Source organism: Tachyglossus aculeatus, chromosome 1, assembly GCF_015852505.1.
Source record: "Tachyglossus aculeatus isolate mTacAcu1 chromosome 1, mTacAcu1.pri, whole genome shotgun sequence".
Lineage (NCBI taxonomy): Eukaryota > Metazoa > Chordata > Mammalia > Monotremata > Tachyglossidae > Tachyglossus > Tachyglossus aculeatus.
This window is the reverse complement of record NC_052066.1, coordinates 57,828,438-57,849,413: the sequence shown is the minus strand read 5'-3', so window position 1 is coordinate 57,849,413 and position 20,976 is coordinate 57,828,438. Positions and strand designations below refer to the sequence as shown.

Genomic DNA, 20,976 nt, shown 5'->3' with positions numbered 1-20,976 from the left:
CTGTCGAGTAATTTTGACCCATAGCGATACCGCAGATACAACTGACACAGAACGCCCCGCTTTCCATCTGCAATCGTTCTGGTAGTGGATCCATAGAGTTTTCTTGGTAAAAATATGGAAGGGATTTAACATTTCATCCTTCCACGCAGTAAAATCAAGTCTCTGCCCTCGACTCTGTCCCTTGCCACTGCTGCCCAGCACGGGTGAGTTTTGACTTGTAGCAGATTGCCTTCCAATCGCTAACCACTCTGGCCAAGCTAGGAATGGAATGAGTATGCCTCTACTTGGCTCTCCCTCCCATAGCCGAGACTGGTTGAGAACTGAAAACTCTCCAGATGCGACCCTGAGAGGGGATTTAAGGCTTACTTTGTGTCAAACATTGTTCTAAGCAATGGGGTGGAAACAGGTTAGGTTGGACTCAGTCCCTGTCACACATGGGGCTTACAGTCTAGGTAGGAGGGAGGGAGTAGAAATTCTGACAGTCTACTTACAGTCTAAGTAGGATGCATTGAATCCCAATTTCACAGATGGGTAAACTGAGTCACAGAGAAGTTCAATGACTTGCCCAATGTCACAGAGCAGTGTATGGGTACGTAAGTGTGCTCATGTGGTGAGAGTCTTGAAGACTGTGAGTCCGTTGTCGGTCAGGGATTGTCTCTATCTATCGCCGAATTGGACTTTCCAAGTGCTTAGTACAGTGCTCTGCACATAGTAAGCGTTCAATAAATACGATTGAATGAATGAATGAACTCCCAGAGCTGGGATTAGAACTCACATCCTCTGAGTTCCAGGTCTGGGATCTTTCCAGTAGGCCATGCTACTTCTCTTTTGTAGTTACCTCTCTACTGTCATATGCTTGTCAAATGAAGAAATCATTAAAAAATCACTCCCTGCTTAATAAATATGCCTCATTTTAGATCACCATTCAGAGGCCATTGGATACCATAGTATCCACCTTACCTGCAGCACCACAACACATGGTTCATATCCATAATTTCTTTTAATGTCTATCTCCCTCTCTAGACTGCAAGCTTCTTGTGGGCAGGGGGTATGTCTATTAATTCTGTTATATTCCACTCACCTAAGTGCTTAGTACAGTACTCCACACACACTAAGTGTTCAGTAAATGCCACTGTCTGATATTTGTGAATCTTCCAATCTTGCTTCCCAAATTACTTCACAAACACTAGGGAAGTAGTATTCATTCAATCGTATTTATTGAGCGCTTACTGCATGCAGAGCACCGTACTAAATGCTTGGGAAGTACAAGTCGGTAACATATAGAGACGGTCCCTACCCAACAGCGGGCTCACAGTCTAGAAAGCGGGCTCATAGTGGATAGAGCATGGGGCTGGGAGTCAGAAGGTCACAGATTCTAATGCTGGCTCGGCCACTTGTCTGCTGTGTGCTCTTAGATAAGTCACGTAACTTCACTATGCCTCAGTTACCTTTTCTGTAAAATGGGGATCAGGACTGTGAATCCCAGGTGGGACAGGGACTGTGTCCAAACCAATTTGCTTGTATCCACCCCAGCACTTATAACAGTGCCTGCCTGACACATAGTAAGCACTTAAATATTATTATTGTTATTATATTAAAACATATCCATACTGTATGTATATAGTACATACAGTACTAGTGCTTTGTATACAGTAAGTGCTCAATAAATACTATTGATTGATTGATATAATTCATTTTTATGAAGCATGGGGATATGTATCAACAGTGACGTTTTATTTCCTTAAACCTTAACCTTTCAGTCATCAAGAAGCATGAGAAGCAGCATGGCCTAGGGGCAAGAGCATGGATTTAGGAATCAGAGGATATGAATTTTAATCCCAGATCCTCATTTGTCAGCTGTATGACCTTGGGCAAGTCACTTAACTTCTCTGTTCCTCATTACCTCATTTGTAAAATGGGGATTAAGAGTGTGAGCCCCACGTGGGACAACCTGATTACCTTGTATTTACCCTAGAGCTTAGAACAGTACTTGGCACATAGTAAGTGCTTAACAAATGCCATAATTATTAATATTATTATCAAGAGTATTTCAAAAGAAGATCGGCAAACCCTTCTGTTGTGTGTATTTTTCTTCCTTGTTAACTTGAGTGACTGGGTAATTTGGTATTATTCTTAATACCTCAAAATAAGCCTCTGTAGACCTTTTACCTTTATGCGGATCAGGGGAAGAAGCTATGTAAACTCATTATGGGCAGGGAGTGTACCAACTCTTGTAATTGTACAATGTTCTGGATACAGAAAGAGCTCAATGAATAGCACTGACTGGTTAACCAATGTATAAAATCTTTTATCTTTATCTGAGAGACAGCTAGTCTCTGTGACATGCATTGCTGCAGCATTCACATGTTTTTGTATTTCAAGAGCTTGATCTCACTTTGTACTTTGAATATGATTTTTATGGAAATCTGGTGAGTTTTGATATTCTCCTGCATAGGAGAGAAGTTGCAGCTAGCGATCTTTACTGTGACTGCTATGCACAACTTTGCATTACAATTATATCAGTACATTTCATATTAAAGTGTTAGACACAAGAACCTGGGTAGCCACAGATTTTAGTAACACCATTTTGGTGCAGTAGTTATTTATTTTGCTTGATATGACTTCAAGTCTTTGAAATTAAAGCTAAGCATTTATGATGGTTTTATGGATTCCCAATGTGAATTTCAAGTCTAGGCGTTTGGAAGAACCGCACTTCACTGTTCAATACTATTTCTTCATTACCTATGAGCTACTCTTCTTTAGTGGTTTATAGCAAGCACTTCTCAGTTGATATTGATCCTTTTTTTTCCAATTTAATGCATATTTCACAGCCAGTGACTGTGAAACAGCACAGGAATTACGTTATTATTGGTAGTATCTGTATACTAACTTTCAGTCCGTTAACTGGTATCAGGCATCCATCTCAGAAACTTAAAATGGACATCATTACTTTCTGCGACTTCTTCCTTGGCATGAAATATTTTGGGGGAAACACACTGATTCATTCATAATTCATGCAGTGAAGAGATGTGCTTGTTTCTTCTTTTTAACTTAACAATGGACCTACTGGGCATGGATGTTTCTTTGTTGTTTTGGTGGATGTTTACCAGTGCTTAGAAAGGATTGAAGTAAGAGATCATGAAAAATTCAAAATGTGAAATTAAATCTCAGGTCATTATGTACTGTATAGGGCTAACATGGTCATCAAACCCCTAGTGACCTGAATTTTTAACATTAATAATGCTTAATGAAATGGAAAATGGAATACTAAAATAAAAGACACTGCATGAATCCTCAGGAAATAAATGGATTAATTCTTTCATTAATACCTACAAAATAAATTTAAATTACTGGTTATGATGTCAGAAAAAAATGGACAGCATTCAGTTCAGATTTCTTTACAGTATACTATACAAAACACATTGTTCATTAAAAAAGTTTGGTTAAATTTAGAACTAATTGTTTTTCAGACTGGTTAATTGCTCCATCTATGTCAACCACATATGTGAGATGACTGGATAACTTTGGAAGTTAAATCTAAGTTATTCAGGGAGTGAATAATTCTCCCTCCTTACATCAGATGATAGACCAAATATCAAGTGAATGGAAATGCTAAAATGTGTAGTAAAAATGCAGTACACAATTGGAAGATTGCAGTACCCATTGGTAGAATTTCAGGAACTGAATCTATCAATTTTCACCAACCAATTTTCATTATTGGACTTTTGCATATAAGTATTCTCATCCCCAGCACTTGTTTAAAATATATTTGATTGAACAGTCAATTGTATTTGTTATTCTACTCTGTGTAAATGTCTTTGTCTGTCTCTTCCATTAGAATATAAGCTCCTTGTAGGCAAGGAATTTATCTTGCACTTTTGTCGTATGTTCCAAAATGCTTAATACAGGGCAAGCCATAGGTTCTCAAGAAATTACTACTAATTTAATTAAATAAGTGACTGCATCACAAGCACCTGTGTCATTTTTTATTTAATTTGAGACACTTGGAGTACTTTTTTCCAGTGACTTGCATGTTATAAATTGAGATGTGTTCCAAAACCTGTGGAAAAAAATGAAATTACTGTATTGTGCTAGACTGGTTTAGTTTAGTGCTAAGCATCACTAAACTGCAGTTTAAACCAGGGTAAAATAAACTCAAAGCATAATGTAGTAACGTTTACTAAATTGGAAATCTTTGCAGGAGTTTTTTTTTTTTAAAGTGGTTCATAAAATTTAGTGAATGATTTAGTCAATTTTGATTGAACAATAACTCCGTTTTATATTCATGAAATGACCTATAGCAGGTCAACTCCTTCTGAAAACCTTTTTTATATCTTTGATATCTTTTCTCTATTGGGGTAGTTATTGTCATTAATTTCAGATGCTTTCTTCAAAATTGATGCAAGACTTTTAAATCCTGAAAGTTCAAAGGTGGTGAAGAGATGATAACTTCATTTGTTTAGCATTTTCCTATGATGCATGTGCTTGTTGAGATGTCAAAGAAAAATAGATTTTCCCTCAGGCTGTATGCATTATAAAAGGCCTGTAACCTGGAATAATGTGTCAAACCATAACGACTGTATCTCCAAGTTGATCCTATTATGGGCTGACTGTAACTTGAGATAAACCTGAATTACATAGTAAATTATTGAGTTTTGCATTGTTTTGATAGTGTTCCTGAAAAAGTAATATAAAATTCCCCGTAATTCCTTGGCCTAGAACTGCACAGGCAAGGCGGGAGATATGCCTCAATGAAAAAGTGTTTACAAGAGCTGGCCTTTGCTGTCTTGGTTTCAAGGTATGTGAAAACTTTTTATTAATTACTTTTACCAACAGTGGATTAGAAAAAGCAGAAGGTGTTTTGTTACTCTCTAGAATTTAAAGTCTGCTCATTTCCATGTGTGTTGACTTTGGGGGGATTATTTGTAGTTATCTAGTATAGTTTTGTCATTAACTCAACTGCCAATGACCTGTGCCTTATCATTTAAAAGATATAACTGCATTTTTTTCCCTCACTTTCAAGTGCTTTTTCTTTTGTATGCCGTGTGTGTGTGTGTGTGTGTGTGTGTTTGTGTGTGTGTGGCAATCCTTTCTACACCACCCATAGGTGAAAATTATCCTTCGGTTAGTGACATGTAGAGCCTGAGCCTGTAGCTGTTTGTGGCCTTTGCCACACATTCTGCACGCTAACTGTGCGGATAAAGTGTCATCTTACTGCTTTTTCTATTATTTTTATAGGATTTCACGTTTTTAATAAAAATTGGTTAAGCGGTTACTATGTGCCAAGCACTATTCTAAACTCTGGGGCAGATACAAGATAATTAGATGGGACACAATCTGTATCCCACATAGGGATCACAGTCTGTCATACCCATCAAGTCACCTCCGCATGAGCCGCCACGCCAGAGCCTCATCAAAGTGTGGCCTGTGGACTCCCTATTCTGTCATTGGGAAGTTTCTCTTTACCCTTGACTCTTCCTGACCCAATCCCCAATTATCTTCACTATCACTGAAACCTGGCTCTCCCCAGGTGATACTGTAACTCCCAATAGCTTAGCAGACTTGTTTACATACAGTAAGCACTCAATAAATGCCATTGATTTAGAGGGAGAACAAATATTAAATCACTCACCTCTTCCAGGAGGACTTCCCAGACTGAAGTCCTCTCCTCCTCCCCACCCCCCCACCCTACCTCGTTCCCCTCCCCACAGCATCTGTATATATGTTTGTACAGATTTATTACTCTATTTATTTTACTTGTACATATCTACTATTCTATTTGTCCTGTTAGTGATGTTCATCTAGCTTTACTTCTATTTATTCTGATGACTTGACACATGTCCACATGTTTTGTTTTGTTGTCTGTCTCCCCCTTCTAGACTGTGAGCCCGTTGTTGGGTAGGGACTGTTTCTATATGTTGTCAACTTGTACTTCCCAAGAGCTTAGTACAGTGCTCTGCACACAGTAAGCACTCAGTAAATACGATTGAATGAATGAATGAATTTCAGATGAGGCAATTGAAAGCACAGAAATGTTTAGTGACTTGCCTACAGTAACACAGCAGACAAAACTGGGATTAGAACATAAGTCCTCTGGCTCCCAGGACCCAAGCTCATTCTGCTAGGCCATGCTGCTCTCTTTTAATGTGACTTTACCAACATTTTCAGTAACTAGCAAGGCCACGTTGACCATTTCATAGTGAAATCTGTCTGAGATTTAAACATGCACCATCCATTGAATTGTACTGTCCAAGCACTTAGTACAGTTCTCTGCACACAGTAAAGGCTCAATAAATAGAATGAATGAGTTAATTTCTCCAAGACTTCTCTCAACTTGTTGAGGAAATTTGTGCTTACTGTACTGTATGCTTAGTACAGTTCTCTGCATACAGTAAGTGCTCAATAAATACGATGAAATAAATATTAATCAACTGTACCCTTATATAACTGAAATGGGAAAAAGAAGGAAAAGGTATGTTTTGTGTTTATTTCAGTTGAAAAAATCAATCAATTAATCAAAGGTATTTACTGAGTGCTTCAGCGTGGCTCAATGTAAAGACGACGGGCTTGGTCGTCAGAGATCATAGGTTCTAATCCCGGCTCCACCAATTGTCAGATTTGTGACTTTGGGCAAGTCACTTAACTTCTCTGTGCCTCAGTTACCTCATCTGTAAAATGGGGATTAAGACTGTGAGCCCCATGTGGGACAACCTGCTCACCTTATATCCTCCCCAGCACTTAGAACAGTGCTTTGCACACAGTAAGTGCTAACAAATGCCATCTTATTATTATTATTATCCTTACTAAGAGATAAAGAAGTAGCCTAGTTTTCCACAGACACAGATTTAACCTCTCCTTTCACCATCTCATAGTAAGAACAACAGTAATAACGGTGGTATTTAGGAGCTTACAACGTGCCAAGCACTGTACTAAATTCTAGGGTAGACACAAGATAATCAGGTCAAACATAGAACTTGTCCCTAGAAGGCTTCACAGTATAAGGAGGAGCAGTATGGCCTAGTGGCAAGAGCACGGGCTTGGGAGCCAGAGGTCATGGGTTCGAATCCTGGTTTTGCCACTTGTCTGCTGTGTGACCTTGGACAAGCCACTTAACTTTTCTGTGCCTCAGTTGCCTCATCTGTAAAATGGGGATTGAGACTGTGAGCCCCACGTGGGACAATCTGATTACCTTGCATTTTCCCCAGCACTTAGAACACCGGTTGACATATAGTAAGTGCTTAACAAATACCATAATTAATTATAAGTAGGAAAGAGAATAGTTATTGAATTCCATTTTAGAGGTGATGAAACAGACATAGAAAAGTGAAGTGATTGTCCAAGTTCACCCAGCAGGTAAGTGGTGGAGCTTGAATTAGAACCCAGGTCCTCTGACTTCCAGCCAGTGTTTTTTTGTTGTTGTTTTTCCGCTAGCGCACAATTTGTTAATCCCAGGTTTCGGTTGAGACAGTCTGAAAAATGTTAGTCACTTAGTCCACTTAGAATTTAATTTGTTTAGCTAGGCTTACTTCTATTCAGCTCTAAGTTAGGCAAGGCCTTCCCCCCAACCCCAAAGGCAAGTAACTGGTTCTCCAATTATTTCATATCAATTTTTAATAATTGTTTCACAAGGATATAAAATTGTTCAATAATGTGGTGAAATATTGTCTTTACTTGGGAGCAAGAATTTTATTACAAATTGTCTAAACAAACAATTGTAACTATGTTAAAACTTCTCTTCAGTATGAACTAAATATTGTTACAGTAATTATATTTATACTCAGTAGCAGTACTGGAATCATTCCACAGATATGTAAGGAGAATACATTAATGATTGAATATTCAATATGCTTGGAAAACTTGAAAGCAGTTTCCCAGAAGTTCCCACTGGGTAGTATTTTGTTCTGCCTCTACAATAGACTGGGACAAGAACCGTAATCTCTCCGATAAAGACCCAATGTAACCACATTTTGCCTCATCCTCTGCAAACACTGATTGAAAACATTCCTCCTAATAACCCAGTGTCCTCTCGGGTTAAAATGGTGTCCAAAGTAATGACCGAAGACACTTACAAGTTCCATAGAACTTGTATCATCCTACTTCCTTGAATGTCAGAGACTCTACAGTCTATACAAGTATTGATTATATAACATCCTGGCTAATACTGCAACAAAACCTTTAGCCTTACATTGTAAGTTGAATTTGTTTTAACCCGACTGAACTACATGTTTAAACCTGATGAATTCCATAGATTGATAGTTTCAATAGAATGCAAACTCATTCAGTGATATGAAATACAGAATTCTTAGAGAACAGCTTTAGGAGGTTAAAACAGCACTTACTGAACTGGTATGAAACAAAAATAAAATCCAAGTGGTACTAAACCAATATAGTTTTAATTCTGCTAAAGGCATCAGAATAATCCTGCAAATGTGAACAGTACCTCTGAAAAATAATAGAGGTCATCTTTCCTTACCTTGCTCTCTTTCAAATAATTATTCCATACACATTAAGCATATTCCATGTGGAGAAGTAAATAATTTTCACGGTAACCTACTAAAATACCCACAGCTCGATAGGGACCATCTCTATATGTTGCCGATTTGTACTTCCCAAGCGCTTAGTACAATGCTCTGCACACAGTAAGCACTCAATAAATATGATTGAGTGAATGAATTAATAAAATACATTTACTGCCTTTAAAATTCATTTTAAGTTTGGAGAAAGTTCATGTGTTAGTGAGGATTTTGAAATTTGGACAGTGTCATAAGCGCTTAGTACAGTGCTCTGCACATAGTAAGCACTCAATAAGTATGATTGAACGAATGAATGATTGTCAGTTAAACAAAATAATCTTCAATTCAGATTGGTATTGTCGACATAAAAAAGTTTATTGGTAGTACCCCTGATGTGTAATGCATGGAACTGGCGATATAGCAGTGTGTCAGAAAGAAATAACAAGGATGTCCAACTGTAACTTTCATGTATACATTTTTAGATTAGAAAAAATGCAGCATGTGGAAAATTGAGAAAGTGACAATATAAAGTAAGTGTTTCCTGTCTCTCCCCTCTTCGGTCTTTACTTCACTCTGCTGCCCGAACTGTCTTTCAACAGAAATGTTCTGGGAATGTCACTTCCCTCCTCAAAAATCTCCAGTGGTTGCCTATCAACCTCTGAATCGAGGAAAAACTGTACACACAGTAAGCACTGAATAAATAATACGATTGAATGAATGAGTGACTGAATTCTCAATGTTTCTACCAAAGGAGCTTTTAACTAGCGACATAAAAATGTTGGGAAGTCTTGAATCCATCTGAGATACGAAGCCACATCTCTCAGCCTAAGAGACTCAAAATAGAGGTTATGTTTTGAAATTTTGTTAAAGCACACTATTTTAAGTGCTCTCCAACGATCTTCAGCCTCTCACCCATTCCCTGAAGCCTGAAAAAATAGATCAGCCATAGACTGTTTTCCAAAAGTTAAAATTTTAGAGTATTAGGGCTTCAGGCTTTTAGAGCCAGAACATCTGACTCTTTCTCTGTTTTCTGAGGCTATAATTGACCTGCTAGGTCTTGACATGATTAATGCCTTAGGTGTTCACAATTCTCACATAACTATTAATGGAAAATCATGTGACTTGGTTCTGAATCCTGTCCAAAACATGAATCACCATCACTGCCTTGAATTTTATCCTGAAATATTGGAATTTAATATTAGGCTGTGGGGGTTGTTATATCTCTCTCTGATCGATGTTTCTTGCATCTTTCAAGGATAAGATAATGTTGGACCCACCACAACTGCCTAATTGAATTCTGCCAAAATGTAGAGGGGGACAGTAGCTTTTCCATCTTTCCCCACTCCTCAAGAACCTCCAGTGGTTGCCCACTCACTGCCACATGAAACAGAAACGTCTTACCATGGGTTTTCAACAAACAATCACCTTGCTCTCTCCTTTCTTATTTCATTCATTTCTCTCTACAACCCAGTACACACACTTTGCACCTCTAACACCAGCCCTACTCACTGTACCTCCATTTCATTATGGCACCACCACTCCCTTGCCGACATCCTCTCCTGGCCTACTACGGTGAGTCACAAATCCTCCTTTTAGGGAGCTTTAAGTCTAATTGGGAGATGTACCTCGTACTCGCCTGTCCTGCTGTCGACCCCCAGCCCACGTCCTTCCCCTGGCCTGGAATGCCCTCCCTCCACATATCCGCCAAGCTAGCTCTCTTCCTCCCTTCAAGGCCCTACTGAGAACTCACCTTCTCCAAGAGTCCTTCCCAGATGGAGCCCCCTTTTTCCTCTCCTCCTCCCCATCCCCCCCCGCCCTACCTCCTTCCCTTCCCCACAGCACGTGTATATATATATTTGTACAGATTAATTACTCTATTTTACTTGTACATATTTACTATTCTATTTATTTTGTTAATGATGTGCATAGAGCTTTAATTCTATTTGTTCTGACAACTTTGACACCTGTCTACATGTTTTGTTTTCTTGTCTGTCTCCCCCTTCTAGACTGTGAGCCCGTTGTTGGTTAGGGGCCATCTCTATATGTTGCCAACCTGTACTTCCCAAGTGCTTAGTACAGTGCTCTGCACACAGTAAGTGCTCAATAAATACGATTGAATGAATGAATTATTACAAAAAAGTGAAAGCAGGGGAATTACAAGCAATGGTTTGCCTCCTAACCCACCCAAAATGGCCTCAGTTTGGGATCTTAACACAACTTATGAACATGGATGCTATATACGTACAGAACACCTGCTACCTCTGATATTTTGAATGCATGTCAGCTATCTTTGTTTCATTTTTCAGCAATCAGCTCTCCCAGCTCATCCCTCCTGCTTTTCTCGGAAATAAACACCTCTGCTACATGATTTGTTCACTGATATTTTAATTTAAAATATAAGGGCTTCTGGGCTCTAATTTCTCTCCCTTCAACACCTCCAGCCCCACCATGACTAATTTTTTTTTTTTCCTCAGCTCCCCTCTCACCTCCTTGGAGCTGGTCAGGGGTGTACAGTGGTACAAGGCCAGAGGAGGTGGAAAGCAGTGATCAGTGAAGGGAAATGGGGAAGGGAATTGCAGTAGATAGGTAGCAAAATTCCAGCCATGCTGCTTTGGCGAAGCCAGGAGATGAAAAATGCTTGGATTTGTGTGGGAGACCGGTGTATTTGTATTCCTGCTGCTGATTTTTCAGTCCTTTCCTATGGCAAACCCTCTCTCTAATTTATGGGTAGCAAACTCGATGCAGAGAGAGACAGAGTGGGCTAGTGGAAAGAGCATGGGCCTGGGACTCTGAGGCTGTGAGTTCTAATCCCGGTTCTGCCACATCCCTGCTGTGTGATTGGGGGAAGGTCACTTAACATCTCTGTCCTCCTGTTACCTTATCAATTAAATGGGGATTAAGACTGAGAGCGCTATGTGGGACAGGGACTGTGTCCAACCTGATTACCTTGTATCTACCCCAGGACTTAGAACAGTGCTTGACACACAGTAAGTGCTCAACAAATACCACAGTTATTATTATTATGCACCCAGCTCCTGTCACCACCTCCTCCAGTCCTCAATACCCACCTTCCCACTGGGGTGCCCACTGTTCAGACCCTTCCTGGAAACCTTGGGCAAGTCACTCAACTTCTCGATGATTCAATTAGCTCCTCTGTAAAATGGGGATTAAGACTGTGTTCCCCATGTGGGACTTAGACTGTGTCCAACCTGTGTCTTGCCCCAGCACTTAGTAGTACAATGCCTGGCACAGAGTAAGCACTTATCAAATATCATAAAAAACTGAAACAATTGGCCCAAAGCTGCTGTGACTGACAATTTTTGCATGTCCCTTCTCTTGAATCTTTCCCAAACACTAATAGAGGATTTAAAAAAATATATTAAAAAAAAAAAGTTGTTCGTCATACCCTACTTTTCCGTTACACCATCACAGCCCCTACTGTGGTCTTTGCATGTCCCCGGTCCTCCCACCCCTGTGGAGATACATGTCTGCCATCTAGAAAATGTTTCATCATTGGGGCAACTAAAGATTCTCACTTCAAGGTGCTTTGGCATTCTGAGGATGACCCTTTGAGGTGGTTTGGAAATTGACTCCATCAGCCCAGGTAGAGATTAATTGGGGAAGACCTCCTGGAAGAGGTAGATTTTCTGGAGGACTTTGAAGATGAGAACTGTCACCTGGTGGGTTTGAAGGAGAAGAAACTGAAGGACTAATGTGTAAATGAGTTTGTTGTGTTGATCTGATTTCTTGTTTGGGGTAGCTTGGATTTTTAAAAATATGCTTTTTTGATAATAAACCAAATATCATTGAAATAAACTACCTGGAAGAGGAATGTTGATTGCTTTTTCAGAGTTATGAATCATTAAATATCAAGTTTTCAAAAAAGAGAAAAGTGAAAAAGTTACCTATCCTGGTAAGCATAATATCAGGGATGGTAGAGTATAAAGATCAGGAAGGATGTTAATGCAAACATTTATGAAGGTGAAACATTGCTATGGAAACAGGGTATTGGCATTAAAAGAAATTGTGTGCTTTATGTGAAATGGAGATCCCTACTGATAAGTTGGAAGGGTATATTACTAAATAATTATTAAATAATATGAAATAAGTTTATGGTTGCAGCTTCTTCAAGATCAAATAATTCAGAAGCACCACGTAGCACACTTATAAGCAGAGGATTTGAGTTGCTGAAAGACTACATGTTGTGATTATTAAAAATAGAACCTTTCTTACTTCATCTTTTACAAAGTGCTAAGATAGCTGTTCTCTTTGATAAAGAGAGGAGAAAAAAACAAAATTAAGTTTAAATAGTTGTGAGTTTTCATACTCTTGCTAGTATGTACTTAAATATGTGCATCAGCCAAATGTGGCTTTCATCTTCATGGCATTAAGGCACTTGTGATCATTCATTCAATCGTATTTATTGAATGCTTATTTTGTGCAGAGCACTATACTACTCACTGTGACCTGATCTCTTTCCCTTGCCTCTCCCCAGACTCGCAAAGAAATGTCAAAATATCCAATTAAGCCTGCTATCCGGAGCCAATTTCACACCATTTTATTCCTGTCAGTGAGAGAAGTATCAGAGTGAGAGAAGCAGCATTGCCTAGTGGATAGAGCACAGGCCTAGAAATCAGAAGGACCTGGTTTCTAGTTCCGGCCCCACCACTTGTCTGCTGTGTGACCTTGGGCAAGTCAGTTAACTATTCTGGGCCTCTTTTACCTCATCTGTAAAATGGGGATTAAGACTGAGTCAATTAACTACTCTGGGCCTCTGTTACCCCATCTATAAAATGGGGATTAAGAGTGTGAGTCCTATGTGGAACAGGGACTGTGTCCCACCTGATTGGCTTGCATCTACCCCAGCACTTAGCCATGGATCAGTGCTGTCCTGTCTCCTACAAGATACTTTAGCTTGGGAAGGATTTTTTTTTCCTAGTGAAAGCAGTTTTGGTTAGAGGATTAGCAGATGGATAAGAAAAGTAGGAACATCAGTTTGGATTACTGCAGCCCCTTGGAAAGTGATGATGGTGCGAGACCTGTCACTGCCTATTTGCTTTGTCAGGTAATGGAAACTGCTCTAACCAGGAACACTTTCACCTTATTTGTCTACTTTCTCCCATCTCAAGGCACTGCCACATAATAGAAGAAATCTCAAATCAAAACTGATAAATCCCCTTGCCAGGAGCAAAAGAGATAGCAAGTGAATTGCATTAAGTGTCAGATTTACATCAGGTGGTAGTGACATTGCAATGTCAATATCAGCCCCACATCAATCAATCAATCAGTTGATATTTATGAGCGCTTGTTGAATGGAAAATGCAGCACAAAAGAGTTGGTAGACCTGATTCCTGCCCACAAGGATGTTACAGTTTAGCAACACTCCACCCTGATCTGGGAATATGGGGGGCACAGTCAGCTAGTCAATTGTATTTATTAAGCATTTCCTAAGTACAGAGCACTGTACTAAGGGCTCAGAAGAGTACAGTGTGGAAAAAAAAGTCACATTCCCTGCCCCGAACCAGTTTACAGTCTAGAGGGGAAGACAGAAATTAATACAAAAAGAAAAACTTACAAATATGTACATAAGTGCAGTGGAGCAAATTAGGGGGACACAGAATGAAATGGGCAAAGAGGAAAAGAGAGCGTAGTGAAAGAAGGCCTCTTGGAGGAGATGTGCCTTCAACAAGTAATTGTTGAAAGTGTCTGTCAGATATGAGGAGGAATGGCATTCCAGGCCAGAGGCAGGATGTGGGCAAGAGGTTGGTGGCAAGATAGACAAGATTGAGAGGTAGAGTGAATAGGTTTGCATTAGAGGAGCAAAGTGTGCAGGCTGGGTTGTAATAGGAGAGTAGCAAGGTGATTGAGTGCTTTAGAGCCAATGGTGAGTTTCTGTTTGATGGTGTATGGGCCACCACTAGAGATACTTGAGGCGTAGGAAAACATGGCCTGAACATTTTTGTAGAAAAATGATCCAGACAGCAGAGTGAAGTTTGGGCTGGAGTGGGGAGAGATAGGAGGCTGGGAAGTCAGCAAGGAGGTCTGGTACAGTAATCATGGAAGGATAGGCTCAGTGCTTGGATTAACATGGTAGCAGTTTGGATGGAGAAGAAAGAGAGAATGTTAGTGATGTTGTGAAGGTCTAACCAACAGAATTTAGTGATTGAATATGTGGGTTAAATGAGAGAGAGGAGTCAAGGATATCGCCCATTTATGGACTTGTTAGGAAGGATGGTGGTGCCATATACAGTGATGGGAAAGTTGGGGGAGGAGAGGGCTTGGGTGGCAAGATAAGGAATTCTGTTTTAGACATGTTAGGTTTGAGGTGATGGCAGGCCATCCAACTAGAGATGTCTTGGAGGTAGGAGAAAATGCAAGACTGCAGAGCAGGAGAGAGATCAGGACTGGCTATGTAGGTTTGGGTATCATCCACATAGAAGTCATAGTTTGCTCATAGGTATATTAATGAAAACTACAGATATTCCATATTCAATTTTTTTGGTTGGTTTTATATTTCATTTTAATTTCTAGGTGCAATTTTTGTACGTGAAAGATTTGCAGTTCTCCAAAAGAAAAGAGAATTTGTAAGATTTGAGAGAAAGCAATAGTCTGCATTACGCCTGCTTTGTTCAGGAAGCTTCCCTGTCTAGATTTAGGAATTGACTTTTGGAATATGTTGACCCTTTTCTGGGAAAAGGAAATAATCTGGAAAATATTTATGAAAATTTGGGCTTGATTTTGAAGTGAGCCAAAACTGATTTCTCAGGTTAAGTATAATTTATAATTTAATTAATTTATTGCCATGTATCAAACACTGTACTAAGCACTGGGGTAGATATAACGCAAACAGGTAAGACACAGGTTAAGTTATATTAGAATTGGTTATTTTAAAGTTAAGTGATGCTGAAAGTCAGGGCACGGCAACCTCAGAATTTGCCCAGCCAACATTAAATAGCTAGACTTGAGTGGGTGGTTATGAAGCAGAAAAAATTAACCATAGTGGGAAGCCTGTTCTGTGCTTGTTTTTGTCTTAGATTTCTGTTTTTCAGTATTTTTCCTTTAGAAAGCAGAAAGTCCCTTTGTGAAATGTGGAGACCACCTAATAATAATAATCTGTTAATTCATAATTACTAATAACAAATAATAATTATTATTTCTTAAGCACTTACTATGTGCCAAGCACTGTTCTAAGCTCTGGTGCAGCTGTACAACCATATATTAGACTTCTTCATTACCCAAAGGAAGTTTTGTTTACATGCAATACCTATTTATTAAAAAAATGATCAAAAATTCCAAGTTTAAAGCTGGATAGGCACGATTGTGAATAAAAGACTAGCAGTATTAGGTGATGATCTATGTGCCATAGACAGAATGCACATTATTATTTGCATTATTTATTATTATTAAATTATTATTCTTTTATTATTATAATCCAACGGCTCCTACTCTATCCTAATCCTCCTCGACCTCTCAGCTGCCTTCGACACTGTGAACCACCCCCTTCTCCTCCATACGCTATCCAACCTTGGCTTCACAGACTCCGTCCTCTTCTAGTTCTCTTTTTATCTCTCCGGCCCTTCATTCTAAGCCTTCTTGGCTCTCTTGTTCACCCCTCACATCCAATCCATCCATCCAGTCCGTCACCAGAACCTGCCAGTCTCACCTGTGCAACATCACCAAGATCCACCCTTTCCTCTCCATCCAAACCGCTTCCTTGCTGGTCCAATCTCTCATTTTATCCTGACTGGATTACTGCATCAGCCTCCTCTCTGATCTTCCAACCTCCTGTCTCTCCCCACTTTAGTCTATACTTCACGCTGCTGCCCGGATCATCTTTGTGCAGAAATGCTCTGGGCATGTTACTCCCCTCCTCAAAAATCTCCAGTGGCTACCAGTCAACCTATGCATCAAGCAAAAACTCCTCACACTCGGCTTCAAGGCTCTCCACCACCTCGCCCCCTCCTGCCTCACCTCCCTTCTTTCCTTCTACAGTCCAGCCCACATCCTCCACTCCTCTGCCACTAACCTCCTCACTGTACCTCGTTCTTGCCTGCCCCACCATCGACCCCCAGCCCATGTCCTCCCCCTGGCCTGGGATGCCCTCCCTCTGCACATCCACCAAGCTAGCTCTCTTCCTCCCTTCAAAGCCCTACTGAGAGCTCACCTCCTCCCAGACTGAGCCCCCTTTGTCCTGTCCTCCTCCCCATCCCCCCAGCCCTACCTCCTTCCCCTCCCCACAGCACCTGTATATTTGTTTATACAGATTTATTACACTATTTTACTTGTACATATCTACTATTCTATTTGTTCTGTTAATGATGTTCATCTAGCTTCATTTCTATTTATTCTGATGTCTTGACACCTGTCCACACGTTTTGTTTTGTTGTCTGTCTCCCCCTTCTAGGCTGTGAGCCCGTTGTTGGGTAGGGACTGTCTCTATATGTTGCCAACTTGTACTTCCCAAGTGCTTAGTACAGTGCTCTGCACACAGTAAGCACTCAATAAATACGATTGAATGAGTGTACTTCCCAAAACCCAGTCGTGTTAAGTTATAATTCGAGTACTTCCTCACTGGACTCCTTCCCTGGCTTCATGATACCAAGATTAGGAAACTCATTTTGGAGTACACTCAGTTCTGCCACAGCCCCTGTTTCATTCCACTTTGTGTTTTGGCACGACGTTATTAGAAAAAATAAGGAAGATTAATCCGGCAACAAGAGCCCCAGACTGAGCCCCCTTCTCCCAGACTGAGCCCCTCCTTCCTCTCCCCCTACTCCCTCTCCCCATCACCCCCGCCTTACCTCCTTCCCCTCCCCACAGCACCTTTACATATGTATATATATTTGTACATATTTATTACTGTATTTATTTATTTTACTTGTACATATTTATTCTATTTATTTTATTTGGTTTATATGTTTTGTTTTGTTGTCTGTCTCCCCCTTCTAGACTGTGAGCCCACTGTTTGGGTAGGGACCGTCTCTATATGTTGCTAACTTGTACTTCCCAAGCACTTAGTACGGTGCTCTGCACACAGTAAGCGCTCAATAAGTATGATTGAATGAATGACTGAATGAGTGAATTTGTCTTCCCTGGAATATGCTTCACTGTATCTGTATCTTCACTGTAAAAAAAGGTTGTTCTACTCAGGAATGGTTAGTAGCTAGCATCTTGAGCTATCTACAAATGTACATTTTGCCTTCTGGAAATTGTATGTTCTGAGTTTTGTGTTGACCCAGAATGATAAAATTGTTTGGCGACCTATAATAGGTTGTCATTTGAACTTGAAGATGCCACTAGCAGTGCAGGGCACACAGTCAGTACCATCTCCATTGTGCATAAAGTCTCTTCCTTGTTGAACTATCATTTTTAATGTTTACAGTGGTTGGTGCGGTTTTCTCTCTTGCCTCCTTGTGTCCTTGCTGTATAAAATGTCACAAGAACATCAGAATAGGTGTGGAAGCAGCACTAAACTTGAGTTCAGTTCTCCTATTGCTAAGGTCCTTTTATGATAATGCTTTAAGGAGAGCAGTTAACTTAGATCCTCAAAGGATCATTGCTGATGATTTCTTAGAGGTCTAAGATAATTAATATGCCTCCTTAAATGCCTGATTTATGGCCCGGGATTTATATTAGGTTCCATGGAAAGTTGGTTTGGTCTGTTTATTTGTAATTGTAATTTGAAAGTGTAATAGAGCAATTTAGGCATCAGTCCTAGAATAATGATATGCTTTGGAAAGATTTGCTTAAGGGAGATTAATGATAAATATTGATATTGATGATTCAGATCAATGACCATAGTCATTGGGTGCTTGGGGATGGGCTATTTTGCCTCTCCCTTGGACAATTCAGGTTGTTTGTTCCAATCATGTTGTAGCATAATTAGTGGATAGTGTTTATTGAGCACAAAATTTGTTCCAAGGAGTGGATTAAACACTGTTGGGAGTTTCACTGGTCTTTACCCTTGAGATATTTACAGTATAGTATTATTCTTACCAGTGGGTCATTACATTATAAAGCTGTCCATTATGACATTAAAAATGTTAATTCTAGACAAAATTGGAGAGTATGTTTTCCTTTACCATGGCTGTTCTGGAATAATTTTGTGAGATTATTTTAAATTATTTTCTGTAAGAAATATTTTACGTAAGTGATTTAAAAAATACTTCCCCTGTTGTAATTGCTTATTGAAATTCAGTGAGATTTTTTTCCCCTCACTGGATTTAATCTGGGACCAATTTCCTGTGTGACCATTAACGAAAACCAATATTAGCAATTCATTACTTGAAGTCACTAAAGACAGTTTGTTGTCCTAAACACTGTTGGGAGTTTCACTGGTCTTTACCCTTGAGATATTTACAATATAGTGTTATTCTTACCAGTGGGTCATTACATTATAAAGCTGTCCATTATGACATTAAAAATGTTAATTCTAGACAAAATTGGAGAGTATGTTTTCCTTTACCATGGCCATTCTGGAATAATTTTGTGAGATTATTTTAAATTATTTTCTGTAAGAAATATTTTGTGTAAGTGATTTAAAAAATGCTTCCCCTGTTGTAATTGCTTATTGAAATTCAGTGAGATTTTTTTCCCCTCACTGGATTTAATCTGGGACCAATTTCCTGTGTGACCATTAATGAAGACCAATATTAGCAATTCATTACTTGAAGTCACTAAAGGAAGATACAGAATTAGGAATGACATCTGGAATCTGATAAACTGTCAGGTCACAGTGGTCAAGAGTGAACTGAACTCCCAAACCAGAAAAGGTCAAAATCAGGATTTAATTAATCATATTTATTAAGCTCTTACTGTATGCAGAACACTGTACTAAGCACTTGGGACAGTACAGTATATACTTGTGGATTTGGTAGACATGTTCCCCGACCACAACTCTACAGTCTTGAGTGGGAGACAGGCATTCATATACTATAAATTATAGACATGTACATAAGTGCTGTAGTGCTAAGAGAGGGGTGAATAAATCGTGCAAATCTAAGTGTCAGGGGAAAAGAGGAGAGGGAGGAGAGGAAAAGAAGGCTTGGTTGGGGAAGGTCTCTTGGAGAAGATGTGCTCTTAACAAGGGTTTGAAGTGGGGAGCATAATTGTCAAATATGAAGAGGGAGGACATTCAAGGCCACAGGCAATACATGGGTGAGGGGTTGGTGATGAGACAGATTGAGATACACTGAGTACGTTGGAATTAGTGGAGTGCTGGGTGGTTGGAGAAATTTAACAAGGTAAGATAGAAGGGAGCAAGGTGATAAAGAGCTTCAAAGCCAATGTGAGGAGTTTCTTCTTCATGTGGAGGTGAATGGGCAACCATTCTCGAGAAGTGGGAAGCATGGACTGAATGTTTTTGTAGAAAAGTTGTTCGGGTGTAGAATGAAACGTGGACCAGAGTGGTAATAGACAGGAGGCAGGGAGGTGAGTAAGGAGGCTGTTGCAGTAATAATGGAGGGTTAGGATAAATGCTTGGATTAAAGTGGTAGCAGTTTGTATGGAGAGGAAGTGGTGGATACTAGTGATGTTGTGAAGGTTGAACCAACATGATTTAGTGACAGATTGGATATATGGGTTGAATGAGAGGGATAAATTGAGGATAATGCCAAAGTTATAGGGACTGTGAGACAGGGAGTGTGGTGATACTGTCTACTGTGATGGGAAAGTCAGGAGAGGGCAGGTTTTGGGTGGTAATATGAGTTCTGTTTAGGACATGTTAAATTTAGGTGTCGGAAGGACATCGACATAGAGATGTCTTGAAGGCAGGAGGAAATACGATATTGAAGATGAGAGAGATCAGTGCTGAAGATGTAGATTTGGGAATAATCTGCGTAGAGATGGTAGCTGAAGTCATAAGTGTGAAAGGATTCTCCAAGAGAGTGGGTGTAGATGATTGTAGAAGGGGAGCCAGGACATAGCCCTGAGGGATTCCCTCATTTAGGGGTTGGGGGGCAGGGGGGAAAGATAAGAACTCAGAATGTAAATGGGACTGATATTATAATAATAATAATAATAATGATGGAATTTATTAAGTGCTTACTATGTGCAAAGCACTGTTCTAAGCGCTGGGGTGGTGACAGGGTGATCAGGTTGTCCACCGGGAGGCTCACAGTTTTAATCCCCATTTTACAGATGAGGGAACTGAGGCACAGAGAAGTGAAGTGACTTGCCCAAAGTCACACAGCTGACAGTTGGTGGAGTTGGGATTTGAACCCATGACCTCTGACTCCAAAGCCCATGCTCTTTCCACTGAGCCATGCTGATATGAACATAGGATACTAAAGATGAGATTTTCTAGGTAGTATTTACAGCCTCTGATGGTTGCAACTTTTGAAGGGTTGGTGACCAGGTCATGGCTTATCTCACATATGCTACCTGAAAGCCTCACTTGGAGAAAAACTGGAAAATAAGGTTGGATTAAAATCAATCCTGACTTAAGCTCAGAGGCAAATCAATT

The 20,976-nt window shown here is 39.8% G+C and overlaps 1 non-coding gene across 1 annotated transcript; it reads right to left on the bottom strand.

Annotated features, from left to right (window-relative positions):
* Window positions 1-213: 213 nt before the first annotated feature.
* On the bottom strand, window positions 214-353 carry LOC119933999. Its single transcript, XR_005452831.1, has one exon. It is a non-coding gene; the product is annotated as a small nucleolar RNA SNORA7 (small nucleolar RNA).
* Between the last annotated feature and the right edge of the window lie 20,623 nt (window positions 354-20,976).